The 26107-nt window shown below is 41.1% G+C and overlaps 1 protein-coding gene across 11 annotated transcripts in view; it reads right to left on the bottom strand.

Annotated features, from left to right (window-relative positions):
• Nucleotides 1-26107, bottom strand: part of SGMS1 (sphingomyelin synthase 1) — a 292041-nt gene that overhangs the window by 78251 nt on the left and 187683 nt on the right. Inside the window, exon 1 of one of the 11 annotated variants that reach the window (XM_060034556.1) lies at nt 15871-24544. The exons of the other annotated variants lie outside the window; for them this stretch is intronic. The gene's annotated coding sequence lies outside the window, so the exon portion shown is untranslated. Of the gene's footprint in view, nt 1-15870; nt 24545-26107 lie in introns of those variants that run through there. 11 annotated transcript variants of the gene reach the window in all.

Here is a 26107-nt window from a genome sequence, read left to right as displayed (position 1 = left end):
GATGTCAAAGACAAAGTCACAAATGAATTTCTGTCCGCCTTATTTAGTCAAGTTGATTTATAAGCTAAAGCTAAGGATGCAAGGTGGACTGAAGTGGTACAAAACTATTGTGCCTAAGAAATCATTTGCGAGCTTTCCTTTGACACAGCTAGGCATTTTTAAACATCTCCATTTATCTTTCATTTTGACATCCTATTTAGAAAGGTGCCATTACCAAACTACCAAAAATTTATCTGGTTGAAACTAATTAATGACATCATCAATTATTTCAGCAGTCTGCATTGAAACGAAGGCTTAATAAGCACCATGATCATTCAAAATAACAATGGCTGGTTCTCTAGTGTTCTGATGTCCAATTATTTTTGCACTGCATGTTACTGAATAGTTGCAGAAGTCAAAGCTTAGCATTAGCTTTCTCAAAAATAAATCCATTTTCCTATTATAAGGGCCTTATTTCAGTAAATTCACCTTAATGGAATCAACTGCCTTCATAGAACTATGAAGAGTACACAAAGCCATTAGACACCTCATCTCAGGTCAAATGGCATGAAAAAGAGGCCAGGATCCTATTGGAAATTAAGATTTATTGCTATTTTCAGAGAACAGGACTGTAGGTCAAACCAGGAAAATACTGTACCATAATATTGCCCTTTATAGGATACCATTAAAAGGCTTTCCACATGTATGAATAAGTACATAAATATAGATTATACGAAATTTCAGGAAATCCTTAAAATCTTCTCCGGGAAAGAACTAGTCAAATATTTTCCTTGGATTTAGGCTGAGTCATAGTTTACAGTATATGTAACGTGCTTTCATACAGTCAATTTTTGTTAACCAGAATCTTAAATTTTAAATGTTCAAATGAGAAGTCTGTTCTTTGAAGAAATTTGGAGGGATATCCATTCTTGATCTATTATTTTAAAATTGGATTTAAAAAAAATATTGTTTTAGCAACACTCCACTCACAAGAGAATGGATATAATTATCTCTGATTGGCTGGTCTAGACAGATAACCACGCGAACACAAAGAAAGAGGAAGGAGGTTGGTATCAGTGGTCTTGGTGTAAATAAGACGGTATGGGGTCTCCAGGGCTATGAGACACACTAGGATTCATGGAAATAATTTTCGTCCCAAACTACAACTACCAGGCCTCAAAAACAGCAGATAGTGTGGCCAACTTTTCTTAACCCCCAACCTTCTTTCATTTCTTTTTAAAAAGAACATGTTTTATATTCCTTACACCAGAATAACAACATTTTCAATGAACAATGAAAGACAGGATATATAACATGGGAAAAAATATTTGCAATACATATATGAAAGGACTAATTTCCCTAATTTAAAATGAGCTCATGTAAGTCAATATGATAAAGACAAAGAACCCTGTAGGGAAGAAAAGGAGCAAAAAGAAAGAGGAAGGAGAAGAGGAAGAAGACAGTACACAATAAAGCATAAGAGCAGACAATTTACAAAAAGAAATATGAATGCCCAAGGAACCTATAGAAAGATACGAAACCTGTTATTAAAGATAAGCAGGTGAAAACATAGAGGTAGCATTTTTAACTTATCAGATTGGCAAAAATGTTAAAGCCTTGTGATTTACAGTGGTGATGGGGGTGTGGGAAAGACACAACCTTGGGAAGAGAAAACCAATCTGTGTAGCCCTTCTAGAGTACAATCAGCAATTCTTACCAAAGTTAAAGATGCACACATCCTCTGACTTAGCCATCTCACTGCTAGGAATGTAACCTACTGACATATCATCAGGAGGTTTATTTACAAAAAGGCGAACTGTAATAACTCCAGTAGGTAACTACAACTCCTCCCCACAAATACTTGGCAATTACTAAACTAGCCAGAAGACAAAGGTAAAATCAATTACTACACGTCCATAATGTGGATGAAATAATGAAATCCTGTACATATCATATTAAAGTAAATAAGGAAGATCTGTGCGTTGACGGGAAAGAGCTCTAAAAAAGTAATAGGAAAAGTAAAAAAAAAAAAGGCTACAGAAAATATGTACAACTGAATCCCTTTATTATAAAATTGTAAAAAGCAGAGAGCCAGAAAGATGCAGATATATGCCCAAAACATTTTTTTTCCTGGAAGAAATCACAAAAAATGTAACAACAGTCACATTTGAGGAGAGGCTTTTACTTCTCTTTTTGTACCTTTTGATACCATTTGTATGTTAGCCATGTACACGCACTGTTTTTTATTTATTTTCAACGTCATCATGGGTTACCTGAATGTAAGATTATGGACAATTCTCTCTCTCTTTACATTTGAAATCTAATTTAAAAAAGTGTTAAAGCTATAAGCCTTTAAAACTCCTGAACCTCCCAAAATATATTTAATGAGCTAAAAGGTTTTTCAGGAGAGTTCTGAGGGAGAAAAACTCAAAATAAGAAATGAAGTAGAGAAAAAGAAGGCAGCACAGACAGATCAAGTTATCAACTTGGGTTCAAGGTCAAGGCTGAGTACTTGTCCCTTTCTAATGTTTTAAACAAAATGATGAATTATGCATTGCATGGTGTTAGGGAGCAAGAAACTGCTCTGAAATCCAGCAGTTCATAGCCATGGAATGCAGAAAACAACCCGGAGGGAAAAATCTTTAAAAAGCTCTTCTGGAAGGTCTACTCTTCTAAATTCACAAGAAGGCAGTAAAGAAATGCACTAGCAAACAACCACTACACACACATAAAACCATAACCCTATATATTGTGAAATCCTTTGGCAAATATTTATAAAGCGTCAGAGATAAATCTCAGATTGAATTACTTCATGTGCAATTACAATTCTAGGTTGTACCAAATATTTTCACAAGCATTCAACAAAAAGCCTGGGATGTCATCTGGTTGGATGGCATTTCATAAATGTAGCATGCACCAATTCCTGATTATCCAGGAATTTATCTAAGGTTTAAGAGGCAAACAATAAAAAAGAAAATGAAAGAAAGTTAATCTTCAACAGTCCCTTAGGGATAAGTCACCATATGGATAACACAGGTTATCAAACCATACAGTGTTCAAAGTCTGAGGAAAATGATTAAGTACCATCAAGGGAAAAAATAAAAACCACTCCAAAATATACACATCATGTGCTACTGCTTGGCTGAATGAAAGAAAAATAAAGGTTCTGAGAAAAGGGTGAGCTTTTTTCTCCCTGTGCCAGTTATGAATTTACTGTGTGTCTGCCATAAGTTCACCCTTTACTGCCTGATCTGCATAAATGGATCTGGGCCCCTGAGAAATTTTTTCACTTGCTCGCTTGCATGATGCTGTTAACCTGTGTCAGCAAGAGATGCTGGAAAGACACTGCTGGAGGAAGGCCCCGTGCCTCCTGGTTCCGGCGCACTCCTTGGCAGCCTCCTGCCGTATGAGCAGCTTCGCTGGCACCCGTCTACTGCTTTTGTAGTGGAGTATCCCCGTCCACATCTCCCTGTGCACAGCGTTCCCCGGCACCCCAAAGGATGGATGGTGCCTTTTCAGCAAGTTCCACCAGCCTGGCACCACAGCAATTTCTCTGCCATACAGTGGGCCGCAGCCAGGAGCGTTCTCTCCAGCAAGGTCTGGATCGGGTATGAGGTGTGGCCTTTGCCTCAGGGGCCCAAGGGCCGGTGGTTGCTCCCTATTATCTATTATTTCTGTATTCTAGAGCTCTGTTTACTTCTTATTAGCCAGGCATCATTGCTCCAACCCCTTGTCATAGCTAATAACTCTCAATATTTAACTGCTGCCCTGTTCAAACTACTTTATGGTATCTGCCCCCCGACTGCACTGACTGACACACTCTCTTTGTCTACCAGCGTTCCTGCTGCAGGCCCCATGGCAAACTACACAAGTGAAAGAAAGAGCAAGAATTTGCATTTTTCCATTTCTGTCCCTGGCTGCGTGGCCTTAAACTACCTACATTCTCTCATCCTCAGTTTGCTCACCTCTCAAAAAAAAAAAAAAAATATATATATGTATATATAATGTATCATTGTGTTATTTATAATATTAATGCTGTGAGGAGTAAGTTAAGCTAGCATAGGCAAACCACGAATCCAGTACCCAGCCCAGACAATTTGACATGTCTTGAGTTATCCACACCCAGCACCCTGACACATGGAGAGCTTGAGCCCAAATCTGCCGAATACTCCATGCTCCAAAGATCAGGAGAGGTTATCCGTTCAGAAAACAAACACAGCAAAAAAAGAAAGAAAAAACCCCATACTCATACTCCTCACTTTTCAAGTTATTTTCACAATAAAATTCTAAGTAACAGTCATAGAAGGGCAGAAAGTAAGAAGCACTGATTTTTCATTGTATTAAAACTTCTCCCACTTAGATGAAAATCACTTCAGGGAGAAAATCTGGTTATCCCTTGAGGATTTCCTGGTTAGATTAGACCTGGGCAATTTTAAGGTTAAATTCCACGTCATGAAAAAAAAGACTTTTTTTGGAGTATGGTGGGAGGAAGGAAAAGAACAGTAGGGAGAGGCACTCTCTTGTAGGTTAAGGGTTGTCATCATTCCGCACCTCTCCCTCACCTTCTCACATAAACGTGGTCACCAAGTCCCACCAATTCTATTCCACAGACATCTCCTAAATGGAATATGTCCTCTCTTGCTTGGAACCACTGTCACTGCCTACACCCTGGCCTTCAGAAGGGATCACGTGGGTTATTACAATCCAGTGGGTTATTACAATCCAGGGAGATATAAGATCCTCCCTGCCATCAAAGTTTAGTAGCTTAGAGATAGGATAACATTATTTAAACCTCCCCCCAGCCCCTGTGACACCATCATGCTCCTACAGGAGACCACTCTTCCAGCCTCTGCATTCTGGTCTCCCTCAGTGACTCAAGGAACCCCAAAGTGTCAGGCTGTTTCAGGGCTCCAAGTCTTCACAGGGGCTGTGAACCTGGCCTAGAATGCCTCCTGTAGGCCCCACTCCCGTTCCCTGGCAAGTCCTGCTCACCCTAAGGCCCCTGGCAGAGGTCTCCTTGAAGACAGGATTATTTCCACTGAAATGGACCTACATTCCAGATCTTGAGCTCCTCTAGGGCAGAGACCAGCTCGTACTCGTCTTTGAACGTCTGGCCATTACATGGAAGCAGCAGCAAGTTTACTCATGACTGGGAATGATAATACCTACCTTATGCAGCAGCTGTGAAGGAGAGAGATAAGGCCTAACCATTGTGAGCAGCTGAAGGACATAATACAGATAATGAAATATACAGGTTTAGATCAGAGCTCTCTGCAATGATTTCATGCTATGAAAAATAGCTGAAGGCTTTACATTATGATTCCTAATCATATAGCCATTCACTTGGTGAACAAACATTTATCGAATGCTTACTTTATGCTAGGTGCAAATTTACTTTTATCATAAACCATCACATGAGTCAGGACAGTAGTGGACTCAGTGTAGAAAACAGGATAATTAAACTGAATTTAAAATCTCTATGAGATTACAGATATTATTACAATATTAAAGATTACAGTATTATTTTAAAATGTTGGGAGAAAAAAGTCAATGATCCAAAGCTGATGGCATACCAGGAACTGATTTATTTTCTATTTCTGTATAATCAGTGTCTATAGTATTTTTAGTTGCCAGGGGATGCTCTTTTCAGAGGCTCCGCTTTTCCCTAGTTTGAGCCAAAATGACAAACCACAGGGATTCTGAAAAGATAGCACTCAGGATAACTGGGCTAGTCCAGACGTTTAATTATTAGCCCCTAATAATCTTCCCCCAGAAGATTCCTGCCCTGGTTCCCTATCTCCAGGCCCTCCCCTCTCCCACTCATTCTTCTTACTCATGATACTACATTCCTAGTTTCCTCATCTTCCCTGCCCACTTAGAGAGGGCACTGGCTTCTACCTTTTTAATTTGGTGGCTGCAAACATATTCTTTATTTAAAAAAAAAAAAAAGTGAAAGCTTTCCGTGAAAAAATCTTCCAAACAACGCACTTCAGTAAATTTTGAACCAATCTGTTAAAAACGTAAAAATGTACTCACTGTGTGCCAGGGACCTGGACTACCAAGATGCGTGGAACACAGTCCCTGCCCCAAGGAGTTCACAGTCCATCTCAAGGGAGAAACATGTAATGCAATCTACTAAGTGATGTATGGAAAAGAGCATGACTGCGCACGCCTGGAGGCCAGGACGCATGAGGTCACCTTATATTGGTTGGCCAAAAAGTTCGTTCAGGTTTTCCTGTAAGATGTTACGGAAAAACCCGAATGAACTTTTTGGCGAACCCAATACATAAGAGGTGCTCAGCTCACCAGATACCAGCTGCGTTGGTCCTGGGCTGATAGATCCATCCCTTCTGGTCCCCAACTCTGCTCTGCGTTGTCACAGGGGATCAACATGCTGGATTCAACCAATGGGAGGCGCTGGCAGAAGACTGGAGAGCAGAAGCTGCCAGGGGTACTTCTCACCTTCCTGTCCCGGATCTCCTTTGTGGCTTTGGCTTTTATCTGCCCCTGAGCTCCAATAACAGCCTCCACAACTTGTCCCTCCAGCCTGAGACTAGTAATGACTTCCTGCTGGGGCTCATCTCTAGGCTTCTTCAGTGGGCTCCCTGCTGCACCATCACCTGTGGAAGGAACTTCACTAAATACCCTCTATTGTAAATAAAAGTGGCTTCTGTTTTCCTACTTAGGCCCTGACTAGCCAGTTACACTATAATGTGCTGATAATTCACTTTGACTCTCAAAAGCAGTCATGCTCCGCTGGAATTCAAAGTTGAAACTTGAGGAAAGCTAAGATTTTCAATAATAATACTAATACCTTCATTTGGCCCAGAAGAGTCAACTTTGTTAAACCCTAGAAATGTTTTGGTTTATACAGGAATTCCTTGAAAATGGATCCAATGCCTTAATACATATTTTCCTTAAGGCTGAATCACCTTCCTGGGATGCGATGATGTAAATGTTCTGTATCTGTTCTGCCCACCATGGTAACCACCAAGCATGTGTAGCTCTTGAGCACCGGGATGTGGTTAGCATGACTAAGAAACAGAATGTTTAATTTTATTTAGTGTGCTTAAATATCTGCAAGTGGCCAGTGGCTGCAGGACTGGACAGCAGAGGTCTAGCATATGGTCATCTCCATTGTGGGGAAGAACTCCTGCTGCGGGTGTTTCTGTGGGCGTTGGCAGGGAACAGGTGGATACAGAGAGAAGCACTGTAGAACTATCAGCCCTTTTGTTCATTCTATTTACGATTTAAAGATATAACAACCCCTGGCCTACCAGATCTCCAACCACAGGAACACACAATTTACTCAGATAACTTAGTTAACAAACTTTCAGAGAATAAACCTCCTTTGAACACAATGGTAGCTTGAGAATGAAGGTCTGGAGAAAATGTTGGCTGGTGAGAAGTATAGGGCTCAGTCCATTAAGAGGAGGAGCTCTCCGGAATTGTAAATAACATTAGAATCTTGCTTTGTGTTCCCTATTCTTCAACCCAATGGGAATAACCTCCTGCTTATTCCCTACTGCATTGTCCCAGTCCAATCCTTACTTTCTTTCCAAGAGGATTCTCCTAGAGTCTTCCCAGGGCCATGTGGTTTTCACACGACATATCTCCACCTATCCCGGAGCTGCTCCACTTGTAAGAGGCATTCCCTTTGATCTAGACCGGTGATGGCTAGTTTCTGGGTTACAAACATTCACTTTCACATCTCTGACCTTTATGTGGACATCATCAAAGTAAATGACATCAGGTTCTTGCTTCTCCTGAGAATTCTGCTCCCAGAAGTAAATGCTAAAGGTTTAAGAAGGTGACTCTCCCAGCCCACTAGACTGATATTATCAAACCATTGCTGAATAGCACAAAATCACTTACTATCAACAGTACTTAACTGCAGGGAATCGTTTCAGTATATCCGTGGGAATATAAAAATATTAAAAGGACAGTTTTACATGAACAGACTTTAAAAGTACCACAGCTTCCAGAACCCTAATGCCCCAAAGACTTGGCCATATTATCCTGAGAACCAAATAAAAGTATACTTCATAAATGTACAAGAATCTTAGCAATACAAAACCGTACTGAAAAATTCTACTGTGAAATGTGGGCTATGAACTGCTGTGATTGGGGACTTCCGTAATTGTTTAGTAATTTGTGCAATTTAAATGAGAATTACAGGATTAACTAGCAAAGTAGGAAGTAGTTAGTTTACATGGTAACTGTAACGATAACAATGTATTCTAGTTTGCTTTACTCATGTTTACATGAGTCACTCACAATAGACCATCACACTTCCAGCATGAATAAGCATTCCGTTACACTCATTTTTCTTCTCAACATTTTCGAAAAAGCAAAAAATATACTATCATTAGGATGGGAATCACACTCTTATGTTGCCAGTCACAACGTAAGAAAAGGTGAAGACAAGCAACAGTGGGGAAGCCAGCTAGTCCGTGCAGAGTATTGCATCTTGGTGGACTTACCACAGTCCAAGGCTGGCCCTTGAACCTTGCAATTCATAAATATGGTGATCAAGAGAGGGTTCAGGCTAACCAAACTCAGGGTGACAGTAAAGTAAAAATGTCAATTTAATACCATCATGTAGACTGGATGGTGGATGCTGATATCTGCTGATCCTGTGTCTCCTGAAAAGTATAATTCATGAGGAACCCAAATTATAATCAGAAGGATGCATCACGGGCATGGAAGGGTAGTGTGTTTTGTGGCTTCCTGTATGGCCCGACACTGCACTGTGAGGTTAAGGTAGGTTCGGGGTGGGGGGGACTTCCCTGGTGGCGCAGTGGTTAAGAATCCGCCTGCCAATGCAGGGGACGCGGGTTCCAGCCCTGATGCGGGAAGGTCCCACATGCCGCGGAGCAACTAAGCCCGTGCGCCACAACTACTGAGTCTACGCCCCTAGAGCCCGTGCTGCGCAACAAGAGAAGCCACCGCAATGAGAAGCCTGCACAACCCAATGAAGAGTAGCCCCCGCCCGCGGCAACTAGAGAAAGCCCGTGTGCAGCAACGAAAACCCAGCACAGCCAAAAATATTAAAAAAAAAAAAAAAAAAAAGGTAGGCTCAGGGGTGTTCAGTGGGGAGGGCAAGACCACAGTCTGAGTCAGGTTGGGAACCTAACCATTTGATTTCAAAAGCCCACAGATGGCCCCACCACTGGGATAAGATCCATACGGAGACCTGCTGATACTATACAAGGGGCAGGGGACCTTCTCCCGTAGAGAGGCCAGCATGGCCTCTCCAAGTTCCAGTCTGCTAAATTCCCCTTCAAACAGATCCCTTCTCAGACTAGCATGCCAGTACCTTTAACTAAGTTATAATTCTGCCCTAGAAGCCATTTAATCTCTTTACTTACTTTCTCTATCTTTGCTGTGATTCATTCATTACAGAGGTGTTTTATAGTTTCTTTGGGGGTCTTATCTTTTTATCCAAGTCAGAAAGTGGAAGGGATCTCCCTGTTGGCCCTCATGAGGGTACACACACCACATTTAGGGTAGGAGCCAACAACTCCACAGGGAGATGAAGTCTTTACGAATTTCAGGGAAGGGGGACAGACAGCTTTAAAAAAAAAAAAAAAAGAAGCCGCACAGAAAACTCCAACCACAACTGATATTGAAAGAAGCATATTTTTAGAAAACCATTAAACGCCAAAAATACAAGCTAACAGACCTCAGACATGGAGAATGAGCTATCCTATTACACTCTACTTTGACATTTTAAATCTCTTTGTTCCTTTTATGTCTAAAATGTGTTGGGGCCTTCTGGTGAGACTCTAGTTTCAAAACCCAAAGAAATCTATCTTTAGATCTGTTGACTCAGCACAAGGCTAGAACTTGGATTTTGGTATCAAATACCGAAGGGTTTCACCAAGCCGGTGCCCAGGGGCCTTTGTAAATCCACAGTCAGCCTTCCAACACTTTTTCTCGGCAGCTCATGGAATCTTCTAGTCTCATCCACCTCTGAGAAATCAAAATGATACATATAAGGATGTACCTAAAGTGGAGCAGTCATCTGTCAGGTCTCAAGAACTGTGGTCAATGGCACCATCTAAAATAGTGATGCATCTATTAAGCCCATTTAGTTTATCATGAACCTGACTTTCAGCTTTGCTTTAATATCAAACTCTTGCCTTCTGACCCCACAGAGGTATGCAATTCTGTGTAACCAATTCGGGATTCTCCGTTAGAAGCACTGAGTTTTTGCCAAGAATGCTTACCCAGAAAATCAGGGGCAGCTTGAGACCATGAGGGTCTCGAATGCCACCTTCTATTTCTGCACAACCAGGAGAGTTAAGCAAGCTTGAACGTTAGCTTAATGAAAGCCTCCGAGCACTAACAGGGCTTAGTCTGTGTTATAAATTCTCCAAAGGGTGTTTTGATCCCCTCTGATCCATTCTGCATGCAGCTGCTGCACTTCACCTTGGGGCTGCCATCGCTCTCCTGGTATGAGCCAGCCATGAACTCTCCCCACTGCTCCAGGAGGAAAAGTTTCCAGATGCCCAGAGAGAGGCAAGCTGCCGGGGGACTAACACTTCTTCCATCTGAGGGCTGAAGTCACATGTTTATGTGAGGTTTAAACAATTCAGTTCCAATGCGGTTAAGGACCATGAGAAAGAAAATTAGGAGTAGCCTCTCTTTAAAAAATCACTAACTTCCACTCTCCAACCTGAGTAAGAGCCTCTTTCTAACTCAGGGAACTTTTCATTGCTGGGTCTCTGACTGCTACCTCCTTGGGAGATGAACATTGCTACAAAACATTCTGCCTTTACAAAGTAGACAGCAGGTGGGTTGTACACACTTGGGGATCTTTCCACCCAAGCCTTATCACACACACACACACACACACATACACACACACACACACGTAATCACACTTGTAAGTCAAATACATTAACTTTCAACTGATTTTATGGATATGCTACATACTGACATAGGTTGCCATAGCAGCAGGAAAACAGTGGGCCTTGTGGATGGACTCCAGACTTCTAGGTCCACAGCTGGTGCACAAGTGGAGGTGACAGGAAGAGTGATCACATGAGAGCTTTGCCTTATCTTTTGGGGGGAGGCTGAGAAGGTACAGAAATCACTAAGACTGCAAAGCTGACGCACTTGCACATTCAGTGGCTGGGTGTGTTGCTTACATCTTAAGGCACTGGAAAATACATTAAGAAACCGTAATATCAAGAGTAAGATGAAAAAACAGAGCGAATTACACTGCTTAAGAACAAACATTACAAGTTTTTGTAGTGGAGCAATTCACAAACCTAGAAACTATATCCTGGCTAGTTCCAGACTAATATGACGTAGGTAACTCTTGTTTTCCATGCAACTCATCCTCTTCCTCAGATAAACGCTTCTCACCTTGGTGCATATTATGGTCCTTACCTACAAGGCCAAATCAACACTTGCAAAGACATTCACCTCTCCTAATTTCTGAAGACAAGAAGACTTTTTGTTTTCTGTCTTTTAATATTAAGATCCAATTTCTTTATTCATCCTCTTTCCAAATCTTACATTTTAATAAGCACCACTCAATCCCATTGCCAAAAAAGTTAATTGTAACATGGCTTAGTACATACAAGGCATGAATGTAAATCTGGTAGCACAGTCCACACTCTATGAAACATGAATTGGGTTTTCACACATAAAGAAACTTGCCCCAAATCACACAGCAGGTTGAATTGGTAGGGCTGAGATTCAAGCATAGGCTTATTGGACTCTCAAACCACTGTAACATATTCCTCCCTGGAACGGAGCAAATAATATTTTAATGTGCCGCTGCTGATAAAAGGTATATGCCGTATACATGTGCAGATTTCAGAATACATTAACTCTCAAAGGCCCTTTCACAAATATACTCTTAAAGCTACTCTGTGATGTCCCTAAAGCAAAGATCAGTATTCAAACTTCACAAAGAGAAACACACATATGGAAGAGTTAAGCCAGGGTTTCTCAGCCTCAGCACTATCGACATTTGAACAGGATGATTTTTAGTTTGGGGGCTGTCCTGTGCATTGCAGGACGTTAGCAGCATCCCTGGCCTCTACCCGTCAAATGCCAGCAGCACATCTTCCCGCCCCAGCTGCATCCATCAAAACTATGTCCAAATGTCCCTTGAGGGGTAAATCACACCCCAAGGAAAGCGACTGAGTTAACTGCCTGGTTAAAGGCTATACTGATAACCAGGAAAGAATTCTACTAAATCCTAGTTTAATGGAGATTTCTCTTATACCAAGCTACAGCTCCTTAAGAGAAAGCACTTGTTAGACTGGATGAAATATCTCAGAATTCAGAATGTGACCACCTCTGCTTCACTTCACAGTATATGATTACTCTCTCTCAGCTTTTACACTAAGGTATACGTCTCCAGCGTCTTCAACCACTGTTCATATAGTTTCTAGACCCTCTCCAAAACCTGATTACTCCATTCTGGACACACACTTAAACATACACACAGAAATATGCACAACATTGCCACAGGAAGAAAAAGCAGTAGCAACAACGAAAGACTAAAAGGCGGCACATGCAATTTACAGTCAGGCTCTGTTTTTAAGCACTTCTCCTGAATAATCTAATTTGATCCTTAACATTTTCAATGGCCGTATGAGGGAAGTATTATTATCTGCATTTTATGAATGAAGAGACTGAGGCACAGAGCACTCAAATAACCTGCCCAAGGGCAGGCTCCAAAGTCCTTGTTCTTAATCACTATCTACAGTGCTTCAAAGAACTGTGGGATTATCACCTCCTTGGTTCTAAATTCTCTGTCTCTACTAGTGTGTGTTTTGTTGTCCAGCTGTATCAAACTCCCTCATTAAGGCACACTGCGGGCACCTTATTCAAGTCTGACGTCACCCTACTGATCAGCCCTCTTCAGGTATAAGACACAAATTCACTTACCTATACTATTGTCCACCCACTTTGTCCACCTTGAGTACAGCACACACAGCCCTTTGTTAAATGTTTTTCCAGAGCAGACATGTCGTATCTATGGCATGTCCTGATATACTAGTTCAGCAACTATCGAAAAAGAAAGGTCAACTGGAGATGAGTGATGCTAGATACTGATCACCACCACGATTTTTTAAGTGGTCCCAATCTATCTTTTCAAAAATGTGATCTATTAGTCTGCTAAACAGCAACATACACTCTGCAGCTAAAGTTTCCAGAATTTACCATCTCCCCGGTTTTCAAAACCTAAGTTGTCTGGCATACTTCCTTCTCTCCATGATTTTCTCAAGATCACCCCCAAATGGTTTTATCATCACACTGGCATGTCCTTTCAACATCCTCAAGAATTCCAGTCACTTCAAGCAGCTAGGGTTTAGAGAGGTTTAAGGAGGAGGCCAAGGCATCCTTGCTTTGCTTGGGAAGCTGGGTGGGTGTTCAGTGTCATAGAGGTGGCAAAAATGATGAGGGAGGGTGTGAGCCACACTCGGTCCTGGAATAGATATTGTAGTCTGTGGTCTTCTAAGAAGGTGGCATGTTCTCTTGTATATTATATGACATCCCAACAGATGATCCAGCAGATGGACTCTCAGAATTGGCTGCCCCTGGTGAGACACACTGAGGATTTCCCATCTAACAAGAAAAGCTTAGCGTTCAGAGTGTGCCTTTCATGACCTTACCATTCCTAACAAACAGGTTCAACATTAACCTAAGTGCTAGCAGAAATTTAAAATCATTTCACATAGCATATAAAATACTGCTGGAGTGCACTCAGACATTCAACCACTGGACGTCCACGGACCCAGCTGCTTGGTGTTACAATTAGAGAACAGCCAAGCTGTCCTTGATGAGGAGAAGAATCTGCACATCCAGAACCAGAAGGGCTTCAGGGAAGAAGGCAGGAGAAAGTCCCTCCAAATCAGCAACTATTAGGCAGCCTCAGGTATCAACAGGCTCATGTTAGTTAATATTTGAAAACCACAAGCTTCCAAAGTAAATGCATTATTCCTTGAACTTTGATATTTTGGTACTGGGGCAATGCAGAGCGTTTAAAACTCCTTAAAAATCTTCTTTGAACCCAGAACCACCTCTGGATTATTTCTCACAGAAAAATCAACACTATATTAGGAGCAATTGGGGCCACATGGGAAAAATTACAAACCTTAAATGTTACCTTGTATTATAAATTAAATTAACCAACTGTGAAATTTGGAGATTATGTAACCTTGCTGAGGCTGTTTCTTCATCACAAAACAGAGATGATAATACCTCTACCTCTCAGCATTATTGGGAAAAACAGAATGAGGTAGCAGGTGCAAAGCATCTCACTTAAATGTTCAGCTCTGTTACAACTATTAGGTAAAACTTGAATCAAAATTAAAATTTAATTATCCCTTTAGATTTTAGACATATTTTCCCATGCTCACCACCTGAGGGGGCTGTTCCAAGTACCCCAGTGGACTTAAGGCCATTTCTGTCAATATCACAGTGTGTTTCCCAAAAGAAATGGGATCCCAAGGTGTTACCTCTCACAGGAGGTGTTTGATCAGTTAAACTCAAAGCAAGCTGAGTTTACCCATTAGCCCATGAGCACAAAAACAGTGGTACTAGGAGTTCAATGTGTAACTCATTAAAAATTCTAAAAAACATTTTAATTATTCCACTTGGAAGTGATTTCTTTCTAGAGTAGTTTCCTTTATAGAGCTAAAGAAGTCAGTTGCAAAGCACTTTACTCTTTCTTTCTGTTACAGAGCTTGTCTACTGCATTAGAGTCTGTATCTTCAAAAATGAAGGAAGTGTAAAGATACTCTTCATACCTCTATAATTCATATTTGGAACTTCATAATTCAGTTTACATTTTCCTGTCATCCTTTATGCTACAGGGGAGTCTTCAGCCTGCCTTTTCAGCACAGTCAGTGTTTCTGGTGGTGATACCTGTCTGTTGCACTATGTCCTTAGTAAAACAGCAATAATCACAAGACTATGCTTCTCCTGCCCTCTACCTCCCCATCCCTCTTGGAAGAAAATAATTTGCCTGCACCATACAAACTGCTATGCATTTGCTGACTAACTTCTTACATTAAAAAGCAGTTTTAATTAAGAGCAGATTTTTAAAAGAAGCTCACTATTTCTACATAAATTTAAAAGTGACAATCAGTTCAACAGGGTCAATAGACCTTAGGTCTCCTGGTTCCCGTTACAACCTAAGTAACATCTACACATAGCAAACTCAAATAGGAGGGGTGGGGGGGGGGAAGCAAGTGCCATGCATTCTCTCGGTGTATTTACTTCCGCAAATTCCACAAGAGCAGTTACCTGGCCATAATAAATAGAAAGCATGGCTGTGGAGTAAACATGCCCACTCCAAATCACAGGGAGCACGTGCTTCCTTCTGGCACTGAGCGCAGATCTCACTCACCAGCTCGCTCCGAACCAGCCAAAGAAGTTGGCTGAAGGACCTTTTTGTACAGGGACTGGAATCTGAGAAAGTGCGTAGTTCCCCAAAACTAAGTAACCAAGCTGTAAATATAACCCCACTACCTCAAAAACCTCCATTAGGAAAGCCGGATAACCCCAAACCGAAACCACCCCCTGGATCCTTGGCTGTCAAAAGCACCCCGCAACATTCAGAGCATTTGTTGACGCAGCCTATCCCGATCCACTGTTTTATCAACTACCCTGTGAGCGTTCTCAGGTGTCAACAGCTATTGCCTGTTTGATCATCAAGGCGGATTTAGTAAAAACTAAGAGTCCCTTCACTTCGCTGTAGAAGGAATGGCAACGACTGCGGTACCGAGTGTCTTCTGCAAGGCAAGGGAGGCTGTTTCTCCCGGCTTTTAACCAGGTCCCACCGTCTGTGACTGCTACAACGCGTCCCCCAGAGAGCACACTAATGAAACCTAGTATCCCAGAAGGAGCAGTACTTACGGTCTCTCCTCCCAGGAGGCCAAGTCTCGGGAAACTTCCCGGGGCGCCAAGTTTGCGCGCGGCGCCGGCGCGCTCAGGGTGCGCGCTGCCCGCCCGGACGCCGGCGGAGAGGCGAAGGCGGCCGGAGGCGCGCCGACCCGCGACCCCGGCTCTTCGGGTGCGCCCGCGCCTCGGCGGGCCCTGGCCGCCTTCTCCCGCGGCCTGAGGGGTCGGAGTGCAAGGACCGCGGCGCTGAGCAGCCGACGCCCCGGCGGGCGGGCGGCGGGAGGATCCTCTCCCTCGAGCAGCTGTGAGCGGGCACGCCGGGTCCAAACCCAGAGGCTCCAGCAGGGAGGCCGCGGGTGTGGCCGGGCAGCAGAGGTTTTTTTGGAATGCGGGGTGTGGCCCTCTAACACAGCAAAAAAGAAATGAGTCAGCCCGTGTGATCCTAACCAATGAGCTTGTTCACTGTCGGTTAAGGCGGAACTTTCCTTTCTTGATTTATATGAGGCTTAGGAGCCTTTTAGACTTTTTTTTTTTAAACTTAAGCCTTTAACAACGTCAAGAAAATGGTAAATGGCCTTACAACTCTTACAAAACAAGGATTAATTTTGTTATGATAGATACTTGATCAGTGGATGTATGTTAATTTCTGTTACTTAGTAAAAGTTCTTAAGCTAGGCAGCGATCCTGGAGGTAATGAGCGTGGAATCCGGCGACAAAGCAGATTGGGATCTAACCTCCAAGATGGATCTAACCTCTGACACTGTATGATCTTGCGCGGGTTAATTATCTGCAGTGAAAGGGACAAAATGCTCACCCAACAGTTTGCTGGACATATTATATGTAATAATACATGCAAAGCATTTGGACAGTGCATGACATAGAGTGGGCACTCAAACAATGCTGTCTTGTCCCTCTGATTACTGAATCAAAATCTCCAAACCTGTAGACAAACTGGCCCATAATTTTTGTTTAAATTCTTTTCAATGTTAAAATATCCAAAGAATTTTCGAGCTGAAATAGTTCTTTGGTATTTGCATGGTCTGAGTCCCTTATTTAAGTGATAGAAAACTGAAGAAGCTTTTGGTTTAGGATTCTTGGATTTGGTGTTCCTGTTATACAAGAGAAATTTTATTAGTAGCAGGGGAAAAAAAGGCTTAAAATTGGAATGATTCCATTTATGCCACAATTAAACCAACTTTTAAAAAGTAAGAGTGATTTTGGAAATATTCATTCTATCTCGGTCACTGTACCCTAAACATCATTTTGGAATAGAAGTAATGAAAAGAAACTTAAAGTAGCTTGGAATTGGCAAATTACAGGAGACCACAGAAGTGCTAGGTCCTGAGCACCAGTTAAGAGTTGGTTACTAGTGAGGGAAGAGAGTTTTTGCAGAGGAATAATTTTTTTAAGTTACCAATTAAACTATCTTGGCTTTGGAGACAATCTCCTGAGTTTAACTTCCTCATATTTGTTTAAAACCAGTCATTCCATAGGCCAAGATTTCTTTAAAATACTCTTTAAACCAAAGATAAAATCTTAAGTGAGATCAAGGACCCTTTCTAAAATGCTATTCTTTTCTTCGAACCATCATAGAAGAATAGAAAGAACTCTGCACCTGGAGTCAAGAGCTCCTGTCCTAATCTCTGCCAATAAGTGATCAGGTATATTGCCCTACATAAACTGCTTCATCTCTCTCTGCAGATTTCTAAGTGTTCTTCCAGTTTTAAGACCAAGTTATGGTCCAAAAGAGCAGGCAGAAGATAAGCCTATAACCTAACATTTAACTTTAGCAACAGGCATAAACTGGGCCTATATCCTAGATGATGAAACCGATAAATCACTCTTGACTTTCATATTCCTCATAAAGGTAATCTTATTGTCCTAGACACTGTAAATTAAATTCTGGAGTCATCTGAGCTCCCTCCCTCTCTATTGACAATTCACTATCCCCAGGCATGATGACACCTTCCTAATGTCTTTCACACCTTTTCCATCCTGGTTCAGTCATCCATGCCCTCTTGCCAGGGTCACTGAGTCCCATCCTCTGTGCTCCCAACACATCATCATCACCATCATGTGATAAATGTCAGAGTCCAGCGTGCCATCATGTCATAAACCGGGGGTCCTCTTTCTATCAGTTAAACTAGTATAGTTCTATAGTAGAGATCAAGAGGAAAACATTTGCTTTACAAGCAACTTTCTTCAAACATTCATGTAAATACATACCTATTTTAAGGCACATTGATATTCTGTTTATGAAACTATTACCATCAATTATACTGGCCAAACTGATAATATGTTGGCTGTTACATCAAGAACTATGTGTGTATGAGCAACTCAATAAACTTCGTGACCCTGCAGTTTTAAATACGCAATTGTACGCATGTGTGCAGCCATACATAGATATGCTGAGATACGTGAAAGTGAAAAAGGGAAAGGTAGCCCATACAGGAAAGAGAGAGATAACCTAGTTTGTTTCTATTGTCTAGGATGCAGTCAAGGTGAAAATGTATAAAGTGGGTGCTCCGTTCAAGAAGAAGGAAGGCTTCATAAATAAGTGTACCTGAGATCATAACTCAAAGCACCCAAGAGATGTTTACAATGATCCTTATGCTTCGGAAATAAGGACATAATTACCAATGTTATTAGAACATCCTCACAATAGAAAAAGGCTCACTATTTCTAGGATATCTTAGTCGCCTAAAGTTAAAATGCAAAGTACAAAGCCTGTCAATCTATGGTTAAAAAAAAGGAACGATTAGCTCCGGCCCCAGTGCCATAATGTTTGTCATTCAAAAGCTGGCTTTCACCTCTCCAACCCCATCTTCCACTTAAAAAACCCTCGGCCAAATAACCCCACCGGTCTACTTGTTGTTCCCCTAATGCAATGGGCACATTATCACCTCCACACCTGAGCCCATGCCATGGCCTCTTTCTCACTCTTCTTACTAGTTATTACCTTCCAGACCCACTCAAACCCCTTCCTTTTCCTGGAACCCTCCTCACTGGCTCAAGCCCCAGGGAACTCTCCTCTCCTCCAAATGCCTACAGACCTTATTCTTTATACCTCCATCTCAAACTGACTTAGAGAGCCTTAGTATCTTCCTTCTTTTTGAAATCCCTGACTTTTCTCTCTTGGCAGATGACAAAAGTCCATCGGAGGCAGAGATGGTGTTTCAGAGGCCTTGTATCCCGCAGGACCTAGCAGATTCTGAATGGTTGCTGAGATAATGACGTTTAAGTTATATAACAGCCACAAAGGAGAAAGGAAAACTTTCCTTTTCACTGCTGACACACCAAGAATACACAAATATTATAGCTGTTCAAACCAGTTGGCAAGTAGAACCCAAGTGGCAGATGCGTGTCTTTGCTCTTTACGACACGTTCCAACAATAAAGAATGCCACTACTGAGAAAGCAAATCTGATACTTCCTAAAGGGAAGTACAGTTTACAGAAGAGTGTCAGCACATACAATCTCAGTTCCCCAAATACTAACCCACTCACGAGAACAGAGAGACTAAGTCATTCTATCATCCGTTTCAAGTAAGGAACACATACATACATATCTGACCATCTTACCAAAGTACCAATTCCCCCTTAAATAGAAACATCTACCCGTTTACCTACAAGTGCTCCTAAGCATAAAAGGTAGCAAATGGCAGTTCTCCGAGGCAACTTGTAACTACTAGAACCATCATAAGTTTCCATTTGTTTATATGGTTTAAAATCAAAAGCTATATGACATTTGCATTAGAGCAAGCCTCTGTCCAAGAGTCATTATCATACATAACACACACGGAGTCACTCGTATCCTTTGATGAGTGCTAACACATTTCTGCTTTTATGAGATGGGAATAAACGCTACCGTTGTTCTCAAAAAGCTATGTGATAAATCAGCCAACCTACTATGCAATTACATTTATTATAATTGCCCGTGACAAAGACACAGACTTCTTAAATATTCCAAGTACAAACAACCAAATGAATTATTCAGTATTCTTTAACTTGCAGGTAACAGAAAGGCCACTTGAAGGAGCAGAGGCAGAAGCAAGACAGACTCACTGAGTCTAGCAACACAAAAGCCACGGGGGTGGCTAGGCTTTAGGACCAACTCAAAATGAACTCCACCAGGACAAGAGAACATCTTTGCTTCTACAGGTTGGCTTTGTTCTCCCTTCCTAAAATCTGCCTTCTTCCACTTAACTCCCAGCTCTGCCACTAAGAGGGACTACTCCATAGTTATAATTTTTAAAATTCTTAAGAAAACCTCATGCTGGTCCAGCCTGGGGCCATGTAGCCACTCCAGTGGCCAAGGTCCCATGACTGACTGGTCTACACTAGAACTACCTCATTGAACTGGCGGGAAGAGCAGTAAGTCCTCCAGAAGATAGGTGAGTTTACTTCCCAGAAGTGGAAAGGGGGGCTCATCTGTCTGCCCCCAAAATATCACCACCTATCAAGAAATTCCACTTCAAGTCTAATGCAAAAGCTTATCTAAGCAGTCCTCAACCTGGTAATAAATTACATTCTGAAAGTTGTTTAATGAACTCTAAAGTTCATGAACACTTCTGTGGCACTTGAAATGCATTTCACTAGAGACCAAATGTAGAGAGACTGGCTTCTCTACCAGACTTTAAAGGCCTATTGAACTCATGTTTTATCTGAAGTATAATGTTAATAATATTTCTAACACTATACTCAAACCCCATTCATAACATTGTTCCTATAGGAAAACGTGTTTGAAATTCCACCTACAGCAAGAAAAACATGCTCAATTTAATTCATTTACTGAGTATCCGGTAATGATAGTGGCTTCCATTGTGCACATATCACTTTACATTTAATCTGTACACAATACAGCAAGGCAGGTATTAACAACTGAACACACGACGAAACTGGGAGTTCGAGAAGGTTTTGAAGCCTAAGGTCAATCATGAAGACAAGTCAGAGCCTGCTTCAGAGATATGAATGTTTGACCCCAAAGCTGGGACTATTCTCTCTGATATCTGTAGCAGCCAGACAAGAGCGGGCTTTCAGTTCAGGTGACTAAGAGCTGAGCTAACATTTCAGACTCTGTGTGAAAGCATCTAGATTTCCCTGCAGAGAAGAGAAGGAACTAGTGGGCATCATACACAGTCAATAGTCAGACATTAACTTTGTATATCTTCCCAAGAGAAGGTGTTTCTCTGTGGCAAAACAAAAGAAAATATTTCTCTGGGTAAACCTTAAATTATACAGATGCTTGTACTGACATGAAGATCGTCTGCAAATTAAGGGTCTATAAATAGTATCTTCATAAAAAATTGATTTTGCCCTGTTGAAAAAAGAGACCATTATCTTAGAGGGCACTTAGGTGTTTTAGAAGAAAGTTAAAATGGCAAAAATAACTAGCTAAGGTGACTCAGTTCTGCCAAAATAAATGCAATGGATGCATTTCACAGCTTTAACTGTATTTCACATTTTAAAAAATGTTTTTGGTTATGCAGTATTTACTACATACAAGAGAATATATTGGGTTGGCCAAAAAGTTCGTTCGAGTTTTTCTGTTACGAAAACCCGAACAAACTTTTTGGCCAACACAATATTTAACTTATTTGTCAGGAAAAATAATATTAACATGAACCATCATGAACACACCGCCCAACCTAAAGGCAGACCATTAGCGTTAAACCACGGCAGCTCCCTGAGTGTTCCATCCTATCTGATGGAGGCTGAAAATTGCTTCTTTCTGTGCCTGTTGGACAAAAAGTTTGAAAGCCCTTGGTCCAAGATGGGGCTCTAATAATAAATTAACCCAGTGCCTTCTGAAATTAAACTGGAGAAGTGATCATGAGTAATGAGACACAGAACAGCTGAATTCAATCATAAAGGAAGGGCACAGGTAAACTGTACATTGTCTTAATCTAGAAACTGCTCATCAGACAGAATTGTAGGAGCTTTTGGTTTTACTCCATGGTCCAAAGCCAGGAGTAGTCATTAGACAGATTACTAGGCACATGACCTGAAATATGACAGGTCAACTGGAAATTGTTCCAAACTGAGGTAAGGTATTAGTAAGCCAAGATAAACTGGTTCTCCCATGCAGAGCCTCAAACACATCAGACACCATAAGAAGAAAAAGAAAAGGAGCCCATGGACTAATAACAACGAACTTCATGCATCATGGAGAAAAGGACAAATAACTTGAGGGGGGAAAATCAAAGAAAATAGTCAATAATTTTGTTGTAACAGGGAGTTAAACAGCTTATATTATGGGGAAGCATTAAGATAAAGAAATTAAAGAGTTTACAATATACGTCTAAAGAAAGGACATATACACTAAGCTAGTGAGAGAGTCAGTGTAAATTGTGACTAAAAACTACATATTGAGAATAAGGAAGTCTAACACGCAATGCAAATTAAATGGTACAGTAAATACATGCTAAGGAGGAGATGGAAAAGGGAAGATAAGCTTAACTAAGAAAGCAATGACATTTAAAGACCATCTTAAGGATGGCATACAACAAAGCGGGGACACCTGCATGAACACAGTTTGCCAATTATCAAAGTGACACTCTCCCTCAGCACCCGACACTGTCTGCCTTGTTTTATAGCTGCTGGGATACACAGCATCCAATTGCATCGTACTCTAAGATTCCTGAAGGCTGGGTCCAGGGCTTGGATTTTTTAAGCCTCCAGACGTCCAGACCTTGACATGGGACATGTTCTACAAATGTTAGAAGAAAAAAAAAAAATTAAGAGTCAAGTTGGTCAACCCTAAATACCTTATTTAAATGCCTTATTTGAAGTGATAACCTCTGATGAAGGTTGACCTCTTCAATGCAGGAGGAAGAGTGTAGTACAACAGATGATGGGGAACACTGTTTCTCAACTTAAAAGGAAGTTCTCTGTACAAGGTGTGTTTGTGTGTGTGTGTGTCCTGAAAGGGAGACAGGGTGGTACCTAATGGGTGAAAAAGGAGCGGATCAGTTCAGGTTGAAATATGCTGCTGTAACAACACCAGCGTTTTGGAGGCCAACAACAGAGAAAGGTTTATTTCTGGTCCTGTTTGGTTCTTTGCAGGTGAGCCAAGGCTGGGCTCCATGTTGTCTTCACTCTGCGACCAAGGCAGAAGGAGCACCCCTAACTGGGACAGGCTGATCTCACGGCAAAGAGAAAAGAAAGACGGCAGAATCAGGCAATGTCTCTTCCATTTCTGCCTGGAAATGGCACATCATTGTTATTTACATTTCTTACTATTTGCAAGGCCTATGGCAAGCCAGCCACAGGGCTCAGCCCTCAGTGGGGTGGGAAAGAATATCCTCTCACAGGATGGAGGGTGGGTAGGGAGGAATAGCAAATGTTTTGACAATAATATAATCTACCACAAAGGAAATGGAAAATGGCTAGCGAAGTGCTTTCTTCCCTTCAGTAGTGATAGAAGAAGATGTCCTGTTATAAAAAAGCAGTCTTTCCATTTCTGTGGTACTTTACGGTGTTTTCATAATATTTCAGATATTGTCTCACTGTATCCTTACAACCAACCCGGTGTGATCCCAGGACTTGCCCAAGGCCCCAGCAGCTCCTGAACTGGAACCCCAAGTCTGGTGACCTCTCACCAAAGGAGCCTTTGAGGCCTCTGTTTCACCCGCAAAATGGAGATAATCCCTGACACGTCCTAAGAAGGTTGCTGAGAGATTAAGTAAAACAACATATTTAAAACACATAAGCATATAAAAGTACTCAACAAATATAAGGTAGTATTATTATTAAATTATGATATCTATGTCTTAACCCATGTCTTTCCCAAATTAAATTTAATCACAAATAGTTTGTTTAAATTCCTTAAGAAGAAAATGCATTTATTAATGATGTTTCCTTCCCCTGTCAAAACCATAAGCTCCCCTAGTTGAGTTTTATCTGTACATACACACTTTCCCCATGACTTCTCTTACTTGTTTACTCCCTGACTGATCAGTTTCTTAAGATTCTCAAGAAGTTTCAGAAGGCAGCGCTATTAATAATTTTTATTTCTTCCCAAACAAGAGAAATTAAGGAAAACTGAAGACACCCAGTCTTCATTTCAAGTATGATATAGATTCCACGCGTGGCTCCCAACTGAGAATGAATAAAGGACTTAGCATCAAAGGCTCCAGCCCTAATTAGCACTACTTGCCTTCGCTCTTTGCATTCTACCAAACTACAGTTCCAGCCTTTCCCCAGAATGGAATCTTCCTTTCCCACCTCTGCCTCTTGGCTCAAACTGTTTCTCCTACCTAGAGTATTCCCTAGGCACTGCCCCAACTCTGTTCAAAGATCCTGCCCAAATATTGAATGATTAGGTAAGTGCACCACAGTGCATACACAAAGATGTTCATCATAGTGTGCTTTACAAGAATGAAAAGTTGAAAACAACCTAAATGCCCACTAATAGGGAAATGGTTAAATCCATTACAGACCACATATACATGGAATGCTACAAAACAATAACAAAAATGATGTAGGTTATACCTATTGAGGTGGCATGGTCTCAGTATATTATCAGTTGAATCAGGTTTCAAAACAATATTAATAATGACCCATTTTAGGGAGGAAAAATATGTATCTAATCTAGACACAGGAAGAGTATGGCAGAATACAAAAACAAAGCTAATAATGGTATCTCTGGGTAGTGATAATGATTTTTCGAACTTAGTAATTTTCACACTTTAAAGCTCTTTCCAATTAGCATTGTTAACTTTTATAATCTAAAAAAGTGTATTTTAATTAAAAGGCATTAATCATTAATACCCAATTCAAACGTCATCTGCTCCTGAAACCCTCCTCGCCCCCCCCCACCCCCCGGTCTAGCCCACCCTTATCACACAGGTAATTCCTCTCTCCTGTCTGTTTCCTGAGAGTCTAATATATCTATTATAACATTTACCACATTTGTTTTGAAATGGCAGTTTTCTTTGTTCAGGCTTGATTATCAACTCCTGAAGTGGAATAAGCCTGTTTTACATTTACTGGAATCTACCCTAATAACCCATAACCCAAGTATCCAGAAACTACTGAGTGTGTTGATTTGAACATAAAGAAAGGCTATAAAATTTACACATTTGAAGACTGTACACCTAGTAGTGCTCTAATCAAACATTCATTTATAGTGGGGATGTTCAGAAATTGCATAGGGTCCATTCTGGAGAGAGAAATGGTCAATCAGGATATTTTATCTGTGGCAAAATTTCTCTATTAATCATTACTCCCATGTTTGCTTTCAAAGTTACCAAAGACACCCTTATTCAACTTGTTTAAGACGTGGGTTAATATTTCTTAATCCAGAGGCAAGTCTCTCAGATTTTTATCCATGAGATTCCTCTTCAAATGGACAAGAACTACTTTTGCAATAATCCAAGTCCAATCCTGACTCAGTAGGAAATATAAATACCTATTGTTTTAGGAAGAAATAAGGGAAATAAATGTTTTAAGATTATGTAAGTCTGATTCAGGGAATTGACACAAATGAATGTTTTGAAATATCCAAGGCATTTTTTGAAGGTTCAATAAAGAATGTGTTTTGAGAACTAGGTGGGTGAGATTTAAAATAAAAACAACCACCACGATCTTAGCTGTTACTTAGCAATTTCAGGCTTCAATTGTTCCCTTCTAAAGGGCAACTGAGAAAACTGAAGAAACTGCTTCCAGAAGAAACACTGAGATATCTGATCCAGTTTCCTTTCTTCCTTCCATTTTATTCCCTAAGATTTTAATCCAGCCAGTATGAACTTTAAACTGCCCAGGTTTTTTGTTTGGTTTTGTTTCGCTCTCTCTGGAGACAATTCCTTTTCCTTAATTTCTGAATCAAAAGCAAAGCTACATGCCATAGTTAGTTAGGGGCACCCTGGCTGCTTGTCCCCAAGGTGTCACTACCTGAGGAAATGCAGAGTCACGGGAGTACAGAGAAGGGAAAGAAGGAAGTTCAAAAGGGAGCGAACAGTCTGACTTATCTCCAAGCACTGGCACTCGAAAGCCAGAAGAAGTGAGGGGTGCCAGGGGCCAGTTACAAAGCTGAGTTAACAACGTGAGAATGCCAGTCACACTCTTGAGAAAATAAGTCTAAATTCTAAACTGATCCTGACCCTTATCTTCATTCCAGAAGCTATGGACATGATAACTTGGTTTACTTAGCATGGATTCAAAACCAGGCCAGGTTTGCTTTTTCTTTTTTTAACATCTTTATTGGAGTATAATTGCTTTATAATGGTGTGTTAGTTTCTGCTTTATAACAAA

This window comes from Delphinus delphis, chromosome 16 (assembly GCF_949987515.2).
Source record: "Delphinus delphis chromosome 16, mDelDel1.2, whole genome shotgun sequence".
NCBI classification, from domain to species: domain Eukaryota; kingdom Metazoa; phylum Chordata; class Mammalia; order Artiodactyla; family Delphinidae; genus Delphinus; species Delphinus delphis.
The sequence above is the reverse complement of the archived record's forward strand: the minus strand, read 5'-3'. Positions and strand labels throughout refer to the sequence as shown.